Here is a 22,306-nt window from a genome sequence, read left to right as displayed (position 1 = left end):
GGGTGGCGGCGGCCGGGGGAGCGGGCGGCGCGGCCAGGCGGCGCGACGGGCGGCGGCCGGAGCGGGAAGGCGGCGGCGGCCGGTGGCAAGGCGGAGGAGCGCGGCGGCGGGCGGAGCGCTCGGGCGCGGGGCGGATGGGCCGCGGGGGCCGGCGACGGGCCAGGCGGGCCGACAGCGCGGGGGCGGCGGAGCAACCACGTGGCGGCTCGCGGTTGGCCGGGCGGCGGAGAGCGGATGCGTCCGGCGCGGTCCGGACGTGTCCGGCGGCGCGAGGGGAGCGGTAGCTAGGGTTTGCCCAAAAATTTCGGGGATGGTCACATATTTAAAGGTAGAGGGAGCTAGGAGACTCCAAATGGAGTGCGGTTTTCGCCCACACGATCATGATCCGATGACGGAGAGTATGGAAGTGCCTTAGATGGGTTATTGGGATGTTTTGGAGGGGTGTTGGGCTGCAACTCAAAAGAGGCCTTTGCAGTTATGCGGTTAACCGTTGGAGTATCAAACGACCTCCAAATGGCACGAAACTTGATAGGCGGTCTACCGGTGCTATACCAGGGCCACTTGGCAAGGCTTGGTCCATTCCAAGAATGTTTAACACCCGCACGGTGCGCCGGTGCATGTGGAAGTGTCAGATTGCGAAACGGACAACGGGGAAAATGCTCGGATGCATGAGACGAACACGTATGCAAATGAGATGCACATGATGAAATGATATAAGATGCATGACATGAATAAAAAGCAAAACAAAAGACAAAACCCAACCACGGAGGGAATATCATAACACATAGCCGAAAATAGCCAGAGTTGGAGTTACAAAGATGGGAAGTTACATCCGGGGTGTTACACCTTTCTCCCCAGGTCAACTCTTCATGTTCGGCAGCTTCATGTTGCGTGCCAACTCGGCCAGAAGCTACGCGTGCCAGCAGGTCAATAGCTACGCCCCTAGTCATCAGATCAGGTTTGGAAACTTGAATTACATTGGCGACGTCTGAGGAGACCTGATCTTTGAGAGGTTCACGGCTTTAGACACCACTCTCCACCCTCATGAGGAGGGTCCTTCGGATCTACTATCAGATTCCATCCAGCGATCGATGCTCACACCTGCCTCGGCCCTAGATCCGGGGCAGATCGTATTGTCCGAAGACGGGAGGATCGACCCCGCCAGACTCTCTCCTGTGACGGTGCTCCTCACCGGAGACCCAGATGCGATCACGCCATTGGTGAACCCAGAGTCAAACGGGACTCTCCCAGTCATCGGGGAGCCGGACTCGCCTCTAGACGATAACTCCGAACTATCAAGGTCTGCGTCCATTGAGCTTGATCTAGTGTCTATCATCGAGCCTCGCCCCGCAGATCCGCAGACTCCATCCAGTTTTCACTCTTTAACGAAGCACTGGACTTAATACAATCTCTCGCCATCATGGAAGTATCGTCATCAAACTACACCCAGCTCAGGCTAGGGCTGATAGTAGGGAATTTTACACCCCACCCACCACCCACTTAGTAGCCACTATCGAGGACTTAACCGACATGCTATACTACGCATCCGAAGAAATCGACGGCATGGACGACGATGTCGACGATGAACCAGATCAAAACCCAACCATCACTGGCCATTGACGACCACTTCCACATACAATGTATACATGGTGGACAAGCCAGAGAAGAAGGACGACGATGACATTCAAGATCTAGGAAAGGACAAGCCCATCGATGAACCACCAAAGTGCCGGCGTCAGCGGCGCCGCTCACGACCGCGTCGGGTAAAGGATAGCAATATCGACACCAGAGATAATGACACACTGGATAACACCGAAGACACCGACCACCCCATCGAACCCACATCCGAACAGGATGAGAGGGAGGAGGGTCAATACATCCCCGAACACGTTGATCAAAAAGACTCGGAAGACAATAATTACTTACCTGCCTCCGAACAATATGTTAGCGTCGGTGATGAAGATTTTATCGTCCCAGAGGAACCCCTCGAACAAGAACGCTTTAAGCGACAGCTCATTGCCACCGCGCGGAGCCTGAAAAAGAAATAGCAACAGCTTCAAGCTGAAGAGTATACACTCAATGATAGATAGACAAAAGTCCTAACCGTCGAAGAATACAGCCTCAAGCGACCAATAAAGAGTTATCCCAAGCGCAGGTTGCTACCACAATTGGACGAGGAAGCCCTTGAGCCAATACCGTCAAAATAAAATTATGTTGATCAACTAGACCGACCACCACGTGGACTGGACAAAACAACTCATCACGCCAAACATGAGCCCGCACCCCCACGCAGTTGAGGCAAGGAGACAGCGGCTCCGGTCTACACATACGACTTACATCAGGACCTAGCCAATAAAGTCGGCCAGACTAGATCAATCTATGGATCTGGAGGACGTGCTCTGGCATGAGATGACGGCCATCATGCCTGGCATGATGAGCATCGTCGTGTTCGGGGTCAGCACCGAACACAGATGTCATCTGAACTCCGTCGCAATGTCGCCCAGTATAGAGGTGCCGCACACTCCATTTGCTTTACAGATGAAGTAATGCAGCACCAATTCCCGGAATGGTTTAAACCTATGAATATCGAGCAGTAAGATGGAACAATGGACCCCGCCGTATGGATTGAAGATTTTCTTCTCCACATTCACATGGCTCGCGGAGATGACCTCCATGCCATTAAATACCTGCCTTTAAAGTTGAAGGGAACGGCCCGGCACTAGTTGAACTGCCTCCCATAGAACTCCATTGGAAGTTGGGAAGACTTAGAAGATGCTTTCCGGGCTAACTTTCAGGGCACTTATGTCTGGCCACCGGATGCTGATGACCTAAGACGTATAGTCCAGCAGCCCGAAGAGTCACCTCGCAAACTTTGGAATCGGTTCCTAATTAAAAATAACCAAATCATGGACCGTCCAGATGCCGAAGCCTTAGCGGCCTTCAAACATAGTGTCTGTGACGAATGGCTCACCTTACACCTCGGGCAAGAAAAGCCAAAGACCATGGCAGAGCTCACAACACTCATGACCCACTTCTGTGCAGGCGAAGATAGCTGGTTAACTCGTAGAACCAACAGTTCCAGCAACCCCGGCACATCTGAGGCCAGGGACGGCAATGGTAGACCACGCCACAATAAAATCAAGTGTCAGAACAATAACGATGAACAGAAGATATGGCGGTTAACGCCGGATACAGTGGTTCCCAACCTGGTTAGCGGAAGAAACCTTTCAAGGGCAACACAGACGGTCTATCCAACTTGGACAAAATCCTCGAGAGGCCTTGCCTAATTCATGGCACCCCCGACAACCCTGCCAACCACACAAACAGAAATTGCTGGGATTTTAAGCAGGCCGGTAACTAAATACCAAACACAAAGGGAAAGGCCCTCCAAGCAAGGAAGATGATGAGCTCCATCAGCCGAACACTAGGGGGCAAAAGCAGTTTCCCACGAGGTGAAAATGGGGAACATGATCTATGTCACCCATATCCCCAAGAGGGAGCGCAAGTGCGCATTAACGGACGTCTACGCTGTAGAGCCTGTCGCCCTAAAATTTAACCAATGGTAGGCTTGTCCGAACACCTTCGATCGCGGGGACCACCCAACCAGTATCTGTCATGGAGGTTCGGCGGCCCTGGTACCCGACCCTATCATCGATGGGTACCATCTCACCAGAGTCCTTATGGACAACGGCATCAGCCTTAACTTGATATATCAAGATACTGTCCGGAAAATGGGCATCAACCCATCAAGAATCAAGCCTAGTAACACTACCTTTAAAGGAGTAATACCTGGCGTGGAGGCCCGCTGCACGGGCTCCTTAACACTGGAAGTGGTATTCGGCTCTCAGACAACTTCTGAAGCAAAGAATTGATCTTCGATATCGTCCCTTTTCGCAGTGGCTATCATGCATTGCTCGAACGAACTGCTTTCGCCTGCTTTAATGCAGTCCTGCACTATTCTTATTTGAAGCTCAAAATGCCCGGACCACCCGGCGTCATTACAGTAAATGGAAACACTGAGCGCTCCCTCCGTACTGAGGAGCACACCACGGCTCTAGCAGCCGAGGTGCAGGGCAGCCTCATCAAGTCGACCAATTTATCAGTGATCAAGACCAGTGACATTACTAAGAGAGTGTGATCCGCATCTCAGTGCGACAGCTCGATGGATACGGAGCTCGAATAACAATTCGGCCTTCACCGACTGCCCCATAAGGTAGCGACATATGTACCACATGTACATAACTATGCACTTGAAATACCTTGGGCAAACGCCGGAGGCACACTACGGAAAAGGCCCATAGTACGGCTTGACCCTATTTTGGACCTTACATATTTTTTTCTCACTATAGGTTCATTAAAAAACCTATCGACTCTACTGTTGCATCGGGGTCCTTGTCCAGGTCCGTTTCTTTTTGAAGACAACCATCAACTCCTCCTCTCAAAGGATTCCCTATCAAGGAGAAACGGTGCAGACGTGCAACAGGGAACCATTGAGATCTTCAAACCACTACTTTTAGGCCCTGTGTAGACCTTTCACTTATGTAAACTTTTGGCATGTAACATGACTACTATATTTATGGCATTATCTGTTGAAACACATCTCGCCATATTAATCAGAGTATAAAGGAAGCAGCTGATCACTACTTTTGTTCGGTACTTATGTTATACCATCACGTGTATTCCCTCCCTACTTCAGACTGCCACATGTGCTTTAGTCCGTCCTTAACGCCGGGGGTTGTAATCGACCCGGCACATCCTAAAGTCTGTACACCCATAGGGAGCTCTTAGGCGTCCTGGATATTGTGTTGTATGCATTGGCTCTGAATCATGTCTCTGGTCCATAGTTGGGTTGCCCGGCTCCTGTGCTTACCAACTTACGTTCCGCTCGTTCGGCTAAGGTTGTAAAGGGAGAAATACTGCGATTTTATTTTTGGTTCGTCCGGTTAAGTACCTCAGTAAAGAAAGCTAAAAACTGACTATCATGTTAAGCAAGAGCTGGTCAGCAATCCAGTGACTTAGTGTTACACTACAAAATGTTAGCGATTCTCATCGTGTCATACGAGGGGCTGGTCTTCAACCATCCGCGTTGCAAAGGCACAATAATCCGGCTAGCCGCACACGTAACAGGGGCTAGTAGTTAGCCCCACCATTAGAATCCTATGTCTAAGTGAAGGTAATAAAGTCGCATAGTCAGATTGCTTGGTTCACCCCACAGACGCCTCCTCTATGGACCTAGACGTTGGATCAAGTGCAGTCACGCTTTATGTAGAACACCCCTGTAACATTTACATGGGGGCAGAAGCCGATGACTGGCAACTTTAAGAAGTATAAAAAACGACAGCATAGGAGGATAAAAAATGGAAACAAAAGGCGCACGGATAAGATATCTCAGAGCGCAAGTTCATAACATGGTTTGTACAACCCGAATACATTTAATCGAACATGACGTCCTTTGAACATTGGCCCTCTACTATTCGGGCTCCTTCAAGGACCTCATCGAAGTACTTCTCCGGCTTCCGATGATTCTTGCCTTCGGGTGGACCTGCGGTTGCCACTTTGGTGGCCTTCATCTTCGCCCATTGCATATTGATGCGGGCAAAGGCCATTCAGGCACCCTCTACGCAAGGCGAACACTTTATAGCATCAATCCGAGGTCGCGCATCGATGAGCCACTTCACTAAGCAGAAGTAGCTGCTGGGAATTGCCTCGGCTGGCCAGAGTTGGAGCACTAGATCCTTCATGGCCAAGCCGACCACCCTATGAATCTCCGTCAGCTGCTTCAGCTGGTCACCTAGAGGCGTCGAATGCTCTGGTGTGAGATATTGCGACCAAAACAGCTTCTCGGTCAAATTCCCCTCTTGAGCTCGAAAAAACTGCGCGGCATCGGCGATGCTCCTCGGAAGATCCAAAATGCGCCTGGAGAATTCCAAATCCGGGTAAGCTAGATATACCTCTTACCTCCAAAGCTACTCTGCAAAAGAAAGGCCTTACCAGCCGCTATCTGTCTCGCCTGCTGGATCTCCTCGCGAGCACTCCGGGACTCGACCCACGCCTCTTTGGCATCTTGGAGGTCCTTAGCAAGCTCGGAAAACTGGTCTGAAGTGTTCTGCTCTAGAGACCATCAAGCCCCGAGGAAGGAAGCTCACCGGAGAAGAAATGCGGAAGCCGGAGCAAGGTGCCGGACGGGCTCTTCGACCACACCACGAATTCAGGGAGCACGTCCAGCAAGGAGAAGCACGGCCAAGGCGGGCGCATGATCACGGCGCGCCTCCCCTCGTCATGGGGGCTGCTCCGAAGCCGCTGGAACCCGCCACAAGAAGAGGTGCCATCGCGGGCACCAAGAGAAGCGCCGGCTCTGGGGCTGCGCACCCGCGCCCCCTAGGGGCCACCGCAGGAGCCGTGGGATGCTTGCGAGGACGTCCGCGGCCTCTCTTGGGAGGCGCAGAGGCCTCCAAACAATCCCGCTCACTTGGCCGTTCACGGTCTGGGGGCTGGACTTCTTGGGGCCGTTCCATCGAGCGCCAGGGGGCTACCGATACCTCTACGTCGTCATTGACAAATTCACCAAGTGGGCGGAGTTAGAGGCCATTTGCACCATTCCAGTTGGATCGGCCGTCAAGTTCATCAAGGGGATCGTGAACCGGTTTGGGGTCCCTAACCGCATCATCACCGACAAAGACTCACAATTCACTAGCAACCTTTTCAAAACATACTGTGCTAATCTTGGAACATAGATATGCTACGCTTCAGTAGCACACCCCTAGAGCAATGGCCAAGCCGAGCGGGCCAATGCCGAAGTCCTGAGGTGCCTCAAGACAAGAACCTTCAAGAAGAAGCTCAAGGCATGCGGCAGGGGCTAGCTCGACGAGTTGGGGCTAGCTTGACGAGCTACAGTCCGTGTTGTGGTCCATCCGCACCACCATGCCTAGGACAACGGGGGAAACGCCATTCTTCCTCGTCTATGGAGCATAAGCGGTTCTCCCACATGAGGTCAAGCATCGCTCCACGCGGGTCCTGGCGTTCGACGAGGCGCATCAGGACACCACGCAGGGGATGGATCTTGTGTTGGGGGAGGAATGCCACCGTGAAGCCTAGCTCCAGGTGGCAAGATACCAGCAGGCGTTGTGGCGGTACCACTGCCGCAGCATCCACTCCATGACATTAGAGGTGGGCGACCTCGTCCTGAGGCGGGTGCTCTCCAGGGAGGGGCTGCACAAGCTCTCTCCCATGTGGGAGGGCCCGTTTAGGATTGCCCATGTCTCTAGGCCTGGTGCCGCGCGCCTGGAGACACAGGACGGGGTCCCCATCCAAAACGCCTGGAACATCCAACACCTCTGAAAGTTCTACCCCTGAAGAAAGGCTCCGTCCTGTGAAGCAAAGCTCTGGCCTGTGAAGGTCTCCGCTCGTGACACTCTCATCTAATAATGAGTGGGGCAGTACACGCCCCGGAGTCTCCTGAGAGTCGCCCTGGGGCCTCATGGGAGCTCCCTCCCACATCTTAGTGCCAGCACTTAGCTCCGCGCTGGTGAGAAGAATAGATTAGGTGTCGGACGCGGCTGTTCATTTGCTTTTCGAAGTTGCTTGCAGTTTTTAGTGATCTTTCAATGGATTTGGTGCTCTCGTGTTTTGGCTCGCCCAGTTAATTTCTTCCTCGCTCGGTTGTTTTCTTTAGCCTGAGGACAAGAGAGAGGTGGTAGTTGCCCGTCACTCTCCCTCGCGCGCCTCATGCATGGGGGCTAGGCAGGTGTGTGCGCCTTGGGCCTACCCTCATACGTGCACACCACGCTGAACCCCGCTGCCCTAGTGTTTCGGCCTCGTCCTCACGAGGAGCCCTCGATCAAGCTCACAGGCATCAACACCTCTCATATCCATGCCCCCCGGGTAGCGCGACGCGGTGCATTAAGTCACAGCTAATCTATGGTAGGAAGGTCGCATAAGGAGGAGTGAGGTGCTCACCAGTTTTTCTTTTCCTTTAAAAGCAGTAGTCCCGTAGCGCCTGAGACCCCGAGGCATCCCTCAAGGTCTGTGACCCTCAGCTCCCTAGGAAGGTGGCCTCATTGAGTACCTGAGGCCAGGTCTTCGCGAGGTGGAAAACTACTACGCACATATCAAGCTAAGTTTTCCTATCATGTCTTACGCAGAGCGCAAACGTTAATGCACAACATCAAGATAGCAAGCATATCATAAAGGGCATAACTGCCATAGTTCATTACATGCCCCCGTGGGGTACACCATCTTTTTTTCGGATTACAGGAGAAAGGAGAGGCTAAACAAAGAATGACCAAAGGCGGACGAACCTGGCACCAGTGCTGCATCCTCAAGCAGCGCCTCAAGGTGGCCCGGCGCTCCACCAATTCCCCCATAGGCGACCTGGGGCTGCGGCTGGTCTTGAGTCCAAGTTCAGCGGCCCACAGCCCCACGCGGGGCTCCTCTCCAGCTTCACTGGAGCGCTGAAGCTGGACGAACCACCGACATCCTTGACCCGAGCACGACGGCGTGGGGGGCCGGTCGTAGGCACCACCGCTCGAGCTCTCATCCGAGGAAGAGCTACTGTCATGGGAAGAGGAGCGCGCGCCGCCAAGGCCAACCTCACCTTCGCCACCCTCGTCATCGCTGCCATCCTCTGGGCAGCACGCCATACGACGGCCTTCCTCCCTGAACACCCTCACATAGAGGGTCGCCAGTTCGTCGTACTTGAAGTGGAGGGTGCACCTTCCGCCCAGGCCTTGCGCATGGACAAATGTCTGCTAGCCGAGGGTCAGGACCATGCTGTCGGAGGTGGCAACCTCGGCCCCGACCCACGAAGCTCTGCTGCAGTGGCCGTCGCCCTGCAGCCAGATACCATCAAGCCCCAAGGAAGGAAGCTCGCCAGAGAAGAAACGCGGAAGCCGGAGTGAGGTGTCGGCCGGGCTCTTCGACCACACCACGAATTCAGGGAGCATGTCCAGCAAGGAGAAGCGCGGCTGAGGCGGGCGCACGATCACGGCGCACCTTCCCTCGTCATGGGGGCTGCTCTGAAGCCCATGGACCCCGCCGCGAGAAGAGGTGCCATCGCGGGCGCCAAGAGAAGCGCCAGCTCTGGGGGGTGCACGCCCGCGCCCCCTAGGGGCCGCCGTAGGAGCCGCGGGATGCTTGCGGGGACGGCCGCGGCCTCTCTTGGGAGGCAGAGAGGTCGGTCCATCCTTGGTAGCTTTCCCCTTCTCGGCCGCCAAAAACCTCCTGATCGGCGCCATGGAAGTAAGAAAGAGATGAAGCAAGCGGAAGGAAGACAAAGGAGAGATGAGCGGGGGGCTCTGGGCCTCCCCCTCATTTATAGCCAAGGAAGGCCAACTGCCAGCCTCCACGACGTCGCGCCATGATGATCTTCTGCATGCTGCATTGTTTCGTCAAGACGAACAGTTGCCGAGGCAGCATGGGGAACTGGAGATGCCCACATCCCATCAATCGCCACGCGTCATCAAGGCCGCAGGCGGTTAGGGCCCGTGGCGCTCCGCACTTGCCCTTTGGCTTCGCCTGGAAGCTAAGTCCGAGCGTGCCTTGGGCCCGGGGGCTGCTGTCGGTGTTCTGGATATGGGGGTATCCAGACTTGCCTGCCCGCGGCCCACCACGTGGCTCCATCGACGGCCTGGTACGGCCCAGCTTCGACATCAACAGCTCAAGACCCTCGCGAGGGGTAAAGCCTCGTGAGGCGGTCGACGCCAAGACCCCCGAGGGGATCGACCACTTCAGGATGGCTCCCGAGGGGAGGAGAGTTCTATGCAGGGTGTACCTAATAATGCTCAGCTGACGTGAGCCATGACGACCAAGGCCAGGCGGGCGCCAGCGGGCGCAGAACGCCAGTTTCCTCTTTGGTGCAAGGGAGGCAAGCCGCGGGCATAGAGTCCCGAGGAATCAGCCAAAAGTTTCCATTATGGTGCAACATGACCAAGACCGCCAGGACGGCAGGACAGAGGTCATCGCCGAGTCCACCGCAGCGTCACGACTAGGGGATTTTCGCAGGCGAAGACTACTTTTGTCAGGATAAGCTGTACTACTTGTCCCCTTTCAAATCCAGCCGTTGTGGGATCCCTTCCCGCCAACATTTGGGAAGAGGACCAAGGCCACTATAAATAGGACTTAGCCACCACCATAGAGGGGGATCAGATCCATTCTCACCCTACCACCTCATCAGCTCTCTTGAGCTCAAGAACACCTGACCTCCTGAGGCCAGTTCATCCACTGTACTAGTTCATCCGCGGCACCTTGAGGCAATCCACCAAAACGCTGGAGTAGGGTATTACACTGTAAGGTGGCCCGAGCCAGGATAAACAGTTGTGTCTCTTTGTCTCTTCGAGCTCGTCGCGCTAGGCTTAGGAGAAGCGCGAGTATGCAGGCCGGGTAGGTTGAGATCTCTGCATGCAGCCCGGAGTTTGAACCTCTCAAGGGTTTGCGGAACCCATAATCCGACACGCTTGTTAATGCAGTCGAGTTTCTCATCGGCCACTCGAAGCTTCCGATTGAGTTTGGAAACCTCTTCGGCCTGGGAGGTAGCCACCGGCATGGATGCATGTTACAAAAATAGCACAGTATATTGTTGTCCAGATTATCGTGTGGATCCTCTGCCCAGTTTTTTCTGATCCGGATAAAGCATCAGGGGCTATTGTCTATACACAGGTTTATCCTTTCATATGAAAAGGTTTTAGAACATTATGTCGCATACCTGAAAGCCGGTCAGTAGGCTGCAGAAGGCCTCGTTCGGTCCGCTTTTTGCACACCGAACCTTTTCCATAGCCGCACGCGGTGCTCCTCCACGATGGAAGCACTTTGCAGTGCTTCCTCCAGAGCATGAGCCGCCTCCGGATTAAGGAGGCTGCTGATGGAGCTTTTGCTCCCCCCCTCTCTCGAGGGGGCTGCGCATCCAGTCCCGGAGCCGTGTTGGTCTCCGAAATGGTGTTCGGAGGGGGCCTGGATTGATGGGCTCCCACCATTGGTTGTCATGGGGGTCACCTCCTACAAGTTTTCAGCGACCGAGGAATTAACCTCAGGCGCCTTCTTGACGGCCTTGACCGCCCCTCCTCGGCCAAGAGAGGTCCTTCGGGACAACACTTCGGTGTCCTGAAGGGTGATAGGTGAGGAGGCTCACGGAGGCGTGTCGCTCTCCTCCTGCTCAGGCGGCAGGGAGTTCCCCTCCAATAGGGGAGTGTGTGGAACCTCATGGGGAGGGCTGCAAGGCAAATAACAAAACAACTTACATAACAAGAGGCAAAAAGTCTGGAGATGAACAGTAAAGTTCATGAATACTTAAGACTCGGCCAGGGGCTTCACCCTGGGAGGTCTCTTGGGGACGTGTTCGGACTCTAAGTCTGAACTATCTGAGAGGGTTGTCTTCCCTCTTCGGCACCTCCCCCTCCAGGTCTTCGGAGGCAGTCCTCTTCTTCCTCCTCCCCTTGTGGGGGGAGTCGCTTTCCACCACCTCCTCCTTCTCCTCTTCTTCCTCGTCTCCCTCGTGGGAGGAGAGGATTTTGGTCCCTCCGAACATAGTGTCCGAAGGACCTCTACGGCAGGGGCCTCTCTTCACTTCCTTGACCTTCTTTTTCGACGCCTGATAAGGCACCAGGACCAGCATTTTTGTTAGCTGGGGTGTGGCTGGGCTCTCCGACAGCAGTGCCGAGCAGTTGATCTTCTCTGCCTTTGCTGTCTAGCCCTGTGCGGAAGGCAGGTGATAAAATCTCTATTAATCAAAACATCAACCGAATAGGTCTTCGGAAAAACTAATGCTTACCTCTAAGGCCGGGTTCTCGGTGTCGAGCCCGATGTCCTCGGTCTTCATCGGCCAGCTCTTTTGGGCCATGGAGAGCAGCTTCCAAAAAATTTCATGTATGGTCCTGAAGAAGCGCTTCAGGGTCCGTGGCCCTTTAGGATTGAACTCCCACATGGGGGAGTCCCGGTGTTGGCAGGGAAGGACGCGGCGGAAGAGCATCACTTGAACCACGTTCGTGAGGCCGATGTTTGTACCCAACACATTGGTGAGCGTTTTAGTAGCATCTTCACCTCCGTTTGGGACCCCAATCAAAGCCCTTGGCAGTCCACGAGGTGAGGCTCCTAGGGGATCCATATCTGAACTCAGGTATAGCTACCCAGTTGGCGCGGTGAGGTTCGATGATGTAGAACCACTCCTGCTGCCACACCTTGACAGTCTCGATGAATGCCCCTTTGGGCCATGTGGCATTCGGCAACATGCTTCCCATGGCCCCGCCGCAATCTGCGTGCCGTCCATTGACCACCTTCGACTTCAGATTGAAAACCTTGAGCCATAAGCCGAAGTGTGGTGGGATGCAGAGCAGAGCCTCACACACGACGATAAACGCCGATATGTGGAGGAAGGAATTCGGCGCTAGATCGTCGAAATCTAGCCTGTAGTAGAACATAATGCCTCGGACGAAGGGGTAGAGGGGAAAACCTAGCCCCCTGAGGAAATGGGGGATAAAAACGACCCTCTCACCGGGCCTCGGAGTGGGGATGACCTGGTCCTTGTCGGGGAGCCTGTATGCGATATTCGTGGACAGATAGCCCATGCTCCAGAGATCCTTGACGTCTTTTTCAATGAAGGAGGAGGCCTCCCACTTGCCCTTAGAGCCGGACCTGTCCATGGCTGGGAAGGATGGTGGCGGTGAGAAAGATTGGAGGTTTTTTGGGCCCTAGAGCTTGGATATTGGAAGATAGAGGCTAGAGGAAGGCGTGGGGACGAAAGGAGGAACCTTTGTCCTCTTATAGATGGTGAAAATGCCAACCGTCCCTCTCTTAAGCCTTAAACCTCGCATGTTCCCAATGAGATCGTGCGTACGGCATGGTTGGGTTACTCAAATCCTATTAATGAGAATCCCGTAATAAGTGGACACGATCTCTGTTTTAACAGACGTGCCAATAGAGGTTCGACCTCGAAACACGAGGTTTGAAAACTGTTCAAAATGTTGAAGGGTCAAATGTGACGCTTCGCCAAAAAAAGTTGCTAGTAAAAGGCATTGTCCCTGTTTTGACATATCGCCTTCGTGGCTAAGGGTTCTATTAATTATGCAGAGCTGGACATAGTTCCTTTATAAGGGGAGCTGACATATGATATTGAAGAGAAGGAACCCGCCTTTCAATGCCAAAGACAAGACGCGTGCCAAACACATCGTCATTAAAGACTGATTCAGGGGCTAGTGAGGGCGTCCTAGATTAGGGGGTCCTCGGGTGTCCGGTCTATTCTATGTGGGCCGGACTGATGGGCCGTGAAGATAAAGCAAAAGATCACCCCCGTGTCCGGGTAGGACTCCTATATGCGTGGATGGCAAGATTGGTGTCCGGATATTCTATTTCCTTTCCTTGTATACCGGCTCTGTACAACCATAGGTCCCTCTGGTGTCTATATAAAACCAGAGGGTTTAGTCCATAGAGGCAATCGGAATATTCATAGGCTAGACATATAGCGTTTAGCCATTACGATCTCAAGGTAGATCAACTCTTGTAGCCCCTATACTCATCGAATACAATCAAGCAATATGTAGGGTTTTACCTCCTTTAAGAGGGCCCAAACCTAGGTAAACATTGTGTCCCATTGTCCATTGTTAACATTGACCCTTAGGCGCATAGTTTGGGCCCCACTACACAAGATCTGTCCGTTTTGACACGGACAATTGGCGCGAGGAGGCGTGGGCGGCCAGCGTAATGGGCGGCAACGAGCTCCAACGTCGAGGGAGGTGAGACGGTGTTGGGGCAGCCTGGCGGCACAGCATTCTGGTCGAAGAAGCAGAGAAACTGAAATTTTTTGAAGTGTTGTATACATATTAAAGGTCACTTTTGTCCAGCCAAAGCGGCGGAAAGCGACCACCTTTTGTCACGGTTGGTGGCTCCAACCGGGACTAAAGGGGGGCCTTTAGTCACGATTGGAGCCACCAACCGCGACTAAAGGTGGTGCGCTGCCACAGCCGCGGTGCACAATGTTTAGTCCCACCTCGCCTAGCAAAGGGCAGCCACACTGGTTTATAAACCCATCCGCGACTGCTCCTTCGAGCTCCTCTCTAAATCAGGCCTTCTGGGCCTACCTCAACTACGCAGCCCTATGGGCCTACTAGGCCTTGCGAGCCTGCATCCTGGCCCAACTACAGGTTGGATTTCTAGTCATATGCAGGCCATTATGGCCCAGTAGGCGGTCTTTTTTTATTTATTTATTTTTCATTTATTTTTCATTTTTTTGTTTTCTTCTTTATTTATTTTGTTTTGTTTCTCAGTTGTTTTTTGCTTCAACAAAGTTTCTTTGTGAATCTTTTTTCTTTAGGTAAAAAAATTATAAACTTTCTATTAGTGCTAGTAGTTTTCAAATTTGGATAGTTTAAATTTGAATTATTTCAAATTTGTGTGAATCACTAGTTTGTGAATAACTTTACTTTAAAAATAGATTTTTCGGTGATTCTTTTTTTTGCTGTTTAATATTAATGTGTTTAATCATTATATTCATGTCGGTAATTCTTAGGTTATTTAAAAACATGAAATGCCTTTGTAACAGATGACTTTTCGTATGAAACCCTGATACTTCGAAAGAGATTGTCCATTTTGTACATGAAATGCACACAGTTTTTGCCGTAACCCTCTCAACATTTCAGCACATGCTATGTCGGTGAAATGATGATACCATGCCAACTGTCAACCTTTTCAGAGTTCATCTGTCGTGATTTTTAATTTCAAGGTCATTTAGCTCAAAAAATAGTAAATGCATGAAAAATAGCAAATGAAGTCAAAAAGGGTTGAAAATTGATGACGTGGCTTCGAATGGTGCATACTGAACGCACAAAAAGTTTGGAGTTGAAATAAGTTCAAAAAAATGAAATGCCTTTTGTAACAGATGAGTTTTTGCCCAAAACCCTGATACTTCGAAAGAGATTGTCCATTTTGTACACAAAGTGCATCCAGTTTTTGTCGTAACCCTCTCAACTTTTTAGCACATGTTATGTGGGTGAAATGATGATACCATGCCAATTTCAACCTTTTCAGAGTTCATTGATGTGCTTTTCAATTTCTGGGTCATTTAGCTTAAAAAACAGTAAATGCAAGAAAAATAGCAAATGAAGTCAGACAAGGTTGAAAATAGACAACGTGGCTTTGAATGGTGCATACTGAACGCACAAAAAGTGTATAGTTGAAATAAGTTTAAGAAAATGAAATGCCTTTGTAACAGATGAGTTTTCGTCCGAAACCCTGATACTTCGAAAGAGCTTGTCCATTTTGTAGATGAAGTGCATCTAGTTTTTGCCATAACCCTCTCAACTTTTTAGCACATGCTATCTGGGTGAAATGATGATACCGTGCCAACTTTCAACCTTTTCAGAGTTAGTGCTTTCCAATTTCAGGGTCATTTAGCTCAAAAAAGCAGTAAATGCATGAAAAATAGCAAATGAAGTCAGAAAGGGTTGAAAATTGATGGTGGGGCTTCGAATGTTGCATACTGAATGCACAAAAAGGTTGGAGTTGAAATAAGTTCAAAAAATGAAGTGCCTTTGTAACAGATGAGTTTTCGCCCAAAACCCTGATACTTCGAAAGAGATTGTCCATTTTGTACGCGAAGTGCATCTAGTTTCTGCTATAACCCTTACAACTTTTCAGCAGATGCTATGTGGGTGATATGATGATACCATGCCAACTTTCAACCTTTTCAGAGTTCATATGTAGTGCTTTTCAATTTTAAGGCTTTTAGCTCAAAAAATCAATAAATGCATGAAAACTAGCAAATGAAGTCAGAAAGGGTTGAAAATTGATGACGTTTGTTGGAAGCACATGAGTACACGTTTCAAATGCCAAGACACATAAGCACCCTAACTATTACAAAGATTGCCTCCGGTTTGTCCAAAGTGGGACTTTCCAGATATATAAGTTTGGAAACTCGATCACTAGAGAAGAAAGTGATGACAGTGAAGCCGGTCAGATCCCAGAATGGGATCTTTGGGTGTAAAACTTTTTCTTCGCATGTGTCCCTTTGTGCCGTAACCATGGACATTCTTCATCATTTAACTAGATGCTCGAGTAAATATTCACTGTGAAGGGAGCAATTTCATAAAACTTTTAATAATCTCATGACATGTCTATCTTGTCATCCACTCCCATGATGTTTCTTTTTCCTGAAAGAACTATGTGGCGCTTTGGCTCATCGTATGATGTATTCGCTTGCTTATCTTTTCTTTTTCTTGGCTTGGTATACATGTACTTCACATAGAAAACATGTGCCACATCATTGGCTAGGATGAATGGTTCATCTGCGTATGCAAGATTGTTGAGATCCACTGTTGTCATTTCGTACTGCGGGTCTTCCTTTACGCAGCCTCCTGTCAGATTGACCCATTTGCAGCAAAATAAAGGGACCTTCAAATCACTTTCGTAGTCAAGTTCCCATATCTCCTCTATGTAACCATAATATGTGTCCTTTCCCCTATTGGTTGCTGCATCAAAGCGGACACCACTGCTTTGGTTGGTGCTATTTTTATCTTGGGCGATCGTGTAAAATGTATTCCCATTTATCTCGTACCCTCTGAATGTCATTATATTCGAAGTAACTGGGATAGCAAGTACAGATCATCTTCAACAGTGTCGCCATGCATGGCACGTTTCTACAACCAACCAGCGAAAGTCCCCGTTTGTTCACGTGTAATCCAGTCGTCAGACTGCTCCGTGTATTTGGAGCGTAGAATATTCTTGTGTTCCTCGTTATACGGACCCACCAAGGAAGAATTTTATATAACTGTGTAGTGTGCTTGAGTGAGAGAATGCACGTCCATACATATTATTTGATTCGGTCCTAGCGTGCCATTTCCACCAAGCCTGCCCTTAGGCCGCGATTCAGGAACACCAATCGGCTTAATGTGAGGAATAAAGTCAACACAAAACTCAATGACCTCCTCATTTTCATGGCTTGGAGATGCTTCCTTCTGGCCTAGCACAGTTGTGAACATATTTCTTTAAGACTCCCATGAACCTCTCAAAGGGGAACATATTGTGTAGAAATATATGACCCAGAACGGCAATCTCTTCGCATAGGTGAACTAGGACGTGCATCATGATATTGAAGAAGGATGGTGGGAACACCAACTCAAAACTGACAAGTCATTGCACCAAATCATTCTCTAACCTTAGTATGATTTCTGGATCGATTACCTTCTGAGAGATTGCATTGAGGAATGCACATAGCTTCACAATGGCTAATCGAACGTTTTCCAGTAGAAGCCCCCTCAATGCAACCAGAAGTAGTTGCATCATAATCACGTGGTAGTCATGAGACTTTAGGTTATGGAACTCTTTCTATGCCATATTTATTATTCCCTTTATATTCGACAAAAAGCCAGACAGGGCCTTCATACTGAGCAGGCATTCAAACAAGATCCTTCTCTTCTTTGGTAAGAGCATAGCTGGCATGACCCTGATGTATGCCGTCTATTCCGTGCATATGTTGCTGGTCCTCCCATGCCTCTGGTGTATCTTTTGTCTTCCCGTACACGCCTAGAAGCCAAGCAGGGTCATGCAAAGATTCTTCGTCACGTCCATCACGTCGATTGCAGAGCGGACCTCTAGGTCTTTCCAATAGGGTAGGTCCCAAAATATAGATTTCTTATGCCACATGGGTGCACGTCTGTCAGCGTCATTCATAATAGATCCTCCGCCAGGACCCTTTCCAAAGATTACCTTTAAATCCTTGACGATATCGTGTACATCATCACCAGTATGGTGGCGAGGCTTCGTCCTGTGCTCTGCCTCACCTTTGAAATGCTTGCCTTTCTTTCTTACGGGATGCCTGCTCGGAAGAAATCGACGATGTCCCAAGTACACATTCTTCTTACAATTATTCAAATTTATACTATCGGTATAGTCCAAACAATTTGTGCATGCGCGGTATCCCTTGTTTATCTGTCCAGAAAGGTTCCTGGCAGCAGGCCAATCATTGATGGTCACAAAAAGCAACGCATGTAGGTCAAATTCTTCCTGATTGTCCTCATCCCACGCACGTACACCTTTTTCATTCCACGGCTGTAAGAGTTCTTCAACTAATGGGCTTAGGTACACATCAATGTTGTTGCCGGGTTGCTTAGGGCCTTGGATGAGCATTAGCACCATAATGTATTTCCGCTTCATGCACAACCAAGGAGGAAGGTTATACATACATAGAGTCACAAGCCAGGTGTTATGATTGCTGCTCTGTTCCCCAAAAGGATTAATGCCATCTGCGCTTAGACCAAACCATACATTCCTTGCATCATCTGCAAAGTGCCTCCACTTCCTCTTGATTTTTCTCCACTACGACCCGTTAGCTGGTACTCTCAACTTCCTGTCTTCCTTACGGTCTTCTTTGTGCCATCGCATCAACTTGACATGCACTTTGTTTTGGAACAAACATTTCAACCATGGTATTATAGGAACATACCACATCACCTTGGCAGGAATCTTCTTCCTGGGGTGCTCGGCCTCGACATCAGCAGGGCCATCGTGGTTGTTCTTATAGCGCAATGCACCGCATACCGGGAATGCATTCAAATCCTCGTACTCACTGCGATAGATGATGCAGTCATTAGGGCATGCATGTATCTTCTGCACCTCTAATCCTAGATGGCAAACCACCCTCTTTGCTTCGTACATACTCTCAGGGAATTTGTTGTCCTTTGGAAGCATCTTCTTTAACATTATCATCAACTTTCCAAATCCCTTGTCAGATACACCATTCTCTGCCTTCCATTGCACTAATTCGAGTGTGGTGCCCAGTTTTTCTTGTCAGCTTCACAATTTGGGTACAACGATTTCTTGGGATCCTCTAACAAGCGCACAACTTCAGCCTCTCCGTTTCACTTGCGCGGTTTCTCTTTGCATCGGCAATGGCCCGACCAAGATCATCAGTAGGCTCATTTGATGCCTCTTCTTCAGCTTCTTCCCGCATTGCCGGCTTAGCTTCTTCCCCCATTGTTGTTCCATCGTATTCAGGGAACCCATGGTCAGGATAGCTGTCATCGTCCTCTTCTTCTTCATTTTCTTCCATCATAATCCCTCTTACTGCGTGCTTGGTCCCAACATTATAGTGGGGCATGAAACCAGACTCAAATAGGTGGAAGTGAATGGTTTTTGACGTAGAGTAATTCGAATCATTCTTACAGCCAACACATGGTGATAGAGGCGAGGGTCCCGATCTTTCGATGAGATGATGGATATCGCTTTGGTGGAAGTCGACTTTGACGATCCGACTACGAACGTGCGAGGACGTCGCGCCTTAGCAATCGCTAAACCAACTCCGAGAGGTTATTGACCACGCCGGAGCACGATCAACCTGACCACGAGGGTCTGTTTCCTGCGAGCAAACGAAGAACAAGCAAGAAACTAAGATTGCAATCTGGATATTGCGAATATAAGATGAAAGCTTTATTGATCAAGGTGGGGTTCTGTGACGCCTTTGTCTGGTCGTTGAACACAAACGAAGTACGCGAAGTTGCAGCTATGGCAAACTTTTAATCTAAACAAAACCCAAAGTCTAAACGATGCCCTAAGGGCTGTATATATGGAGGAAGAGGGGGGAATTTCGTGGCCCTTGGTGGAGGAGTCCGAAATCAACCCTATCTCTTGTTTCCCCACACATACGGACTCTAAAAATAGCCTATACTTATGTATTTCGAAATTACATGGGCCTGGCCCAATAATAAGGTGACGCAGCACCTAAAATAGCCTCGGGACGAAATTTATGAAGTGGCATCTTGTATATTTCGTCCAAGGCTTCATGCACCCATTATGGTGGCTTCAAAGTCCTGAAATCATCACTTGTAACTCCATTCTTGTTCCCCTTGCACATGCCATCATCTCCATGCTTGTTCTTGCTCCAATGTTCATCCTTCTCCAAGCTAGGCCCTTCATTTGTAAGCAAAACAAATGTATCCAATTTAGGCAGCATCATATTCTCATGAACATTAGAATCATTACCAAGAAACGAAAGTACCTGGTAATTTAGTTGGCGTGCACGAGCTCTAGTAATTGGTCCAGTATGTATAGCAGCAGGGGCTGTGGGTGTAACAATTGTATTGATGTCCTCATCATCCTCCCCTTCTTGAAATGAAGTCGTCCTCGACGGAAGTTCATCTTCCTCACCCACATAAGGCTTCAAATCTGCAATGTTAAAAGTGGGACTAACCCCAAAATCTGCAGGCAGCTCAAGTTTATATGCATTATCATTTATTTTCTCTAACACCTTAAAGGGACCATCAGCACGTGGCATTAACTTTGATTTGCGCAAATCAGGAAATCTATCCTTACGCAAATGTAACCAAACAAGATCTCCAGGTGCAAACACAACATGTTTTCTACCCTTATCTCCAGCAAGTTTATATTTAGCATTCATACGCTCAATGTTTTCCTTAGTTAACTCATGCATTTTTAAAATCAATTCAGCACGTTGTTTAGCATCAAAATTAACCTTCTCCGAAGATGGAAGAGGCAACAAATCAATAGGTGCACGAGGTAGGAAACCATACACAACTTCAAAAGGGCACATCTTAGTAGTGAATGCAATGAACGATTATAAGCAAATTCAATATGAGGCAAGCATTCCTCCCACATTTTCTTATTATTCTTCAAAACAGCCCTAAGCATAGTAGACAACGTTCTATTGACTACTTCAGTTTGTCCATCAGTTTGGGGGTGACAAGTAGTACTAAAAAGCAGTTTAGTCCCCAACTTAGCCCATAAACATCTCCAAAAGTGGCTAAGAAATTTAGTATCACGATCTGAAACAATAGTATTTGGCACACCATGCAAGCGAATAATTTCACGAAAGAACAAATCAGCAACATTAACAGCATCATCGCTTTTATGACATGGTATAAAGTGTGCCATTTTCGAGAATCTATCCACGACAACAAATATGCTATCCCTCCCCTTCTTTGTTCGAGGTAAACCTAAAACAAAGTCCATAGATATATCCTCCCAAGGAACACTAGGAACAGGCAAAGGCATATATAAACCATGAGGATTGAGTCGTGACTTAGCTTTTTGACATGTAGTGCAGCGAGCAATAAAACGCTCAACATCCCGTCTCATCTTTGGCCAAAAGAAATGTGTAGCAAGTACGTCCTCCGTCTTCTTCACGCCAAAGTGTCCCATTAATCCTCCTCCATGCGCCTCCTGCAACAACAAAAGACGAACGGAGCTAGCTGGAATGCATAGCTTGTTAGCACGAAACACAAATCCATTGTTAACAACAAACTTGTTCCACATTCTTCCATCTTTACAATTCTGCATTACATCTTTAAAATCAGCATCATGCACATATTGATCTTTGATGGTCTCCAAACCAAATATTTTGAAGTCAAGTTGTGAAAGCATAGTATAGCGACGAGACAATGCATCAGCAATAACATTTTCTTTTCCCTTGTGTTTAATGACATAAGGGAAAGTCTCAATGAATTCAACCCATTTAGCATGTCTACGATTCAGTTTAGCTTGACTTTTAATATGTTTCAAAGATTCATGATCAGAATGTATAACAAATTCTTTGGGCCATAAATAATGTTGCCATGTTTCTAAAGTCCGAACAAGAGCATATAATTCTTTATCATAAGTAGAATAATTCAGACTAGGCCCACTCAATTTTTCAGAAAAGTATGCAACAGGTTTGCCATCTTGTAATAACACACCTCCTAATCCAATTCCACTAGCATCACATTCAAGCTCAAAAGTCTTATTAAAATCAGGAAGTTGGAGTAAAGGTGCATGTGTCAACTTATCTTTCAATACCGTGAAGGCTTCTTCCTGTGCGGTACCCCAAACAAAAGGCACATCCTTCTTTGTAAGCTCGTTGAGAGGTGCAGCAATGGTGCTGAAATCTCTCACAAAACGCCTATAGAATCCAGCGAGGCCAAGAAAACTCCTCACTTGTGTGACCGTTTTGGGCTGAGGCCAACTCTCAATAGCTTCAATCTTGGCTTTGTCAACTTCAATTCCCTGTGGAGTAACAACATAGCCAAGAAAAGATACTCGGTCGATGCAAAAGGTGCACTTCCCAAGGTTACCAAACAAACGTGCATCACGTAGAGCAATAAAAACAGCACGTAAATGTTCCAAATGTTCTTCCAAAGATCTGCTATAAATCAGTATGTCATCAAAGTAAACTACCACAAATCGTCCAATGAAAGCACGTAAAACTTCGTTCATTAATCTCATGAAAGTACTAGGTGCATTAGTTAACCCAAAAGGCATGACTAACCACTCATATAATCCAAACTTAGTTTTAAATGCTGTTTTCCATTCATCTCCCAATTTCATATGAATTTGATGG

This window comes from Triticum dicoccoides, chromosome 4B, assembly GCF_002162155.2.
Source record: "Triticum dicoccoides isolate Atlit2015 ecotype Zavitan chromosome 4B, WEW_v2.0, whole genome shotgun sequence".
NCBI classification, from domain to species: domain Eukaryota; kingdom Viridiplantae; phylum Streptophyta; class Magnoliopsida; order Poales; family Poaceae; genus Triticum; species Triticum dicoccoides.
Note: the sequence above shows the minus strand (reverse complement) of the source record.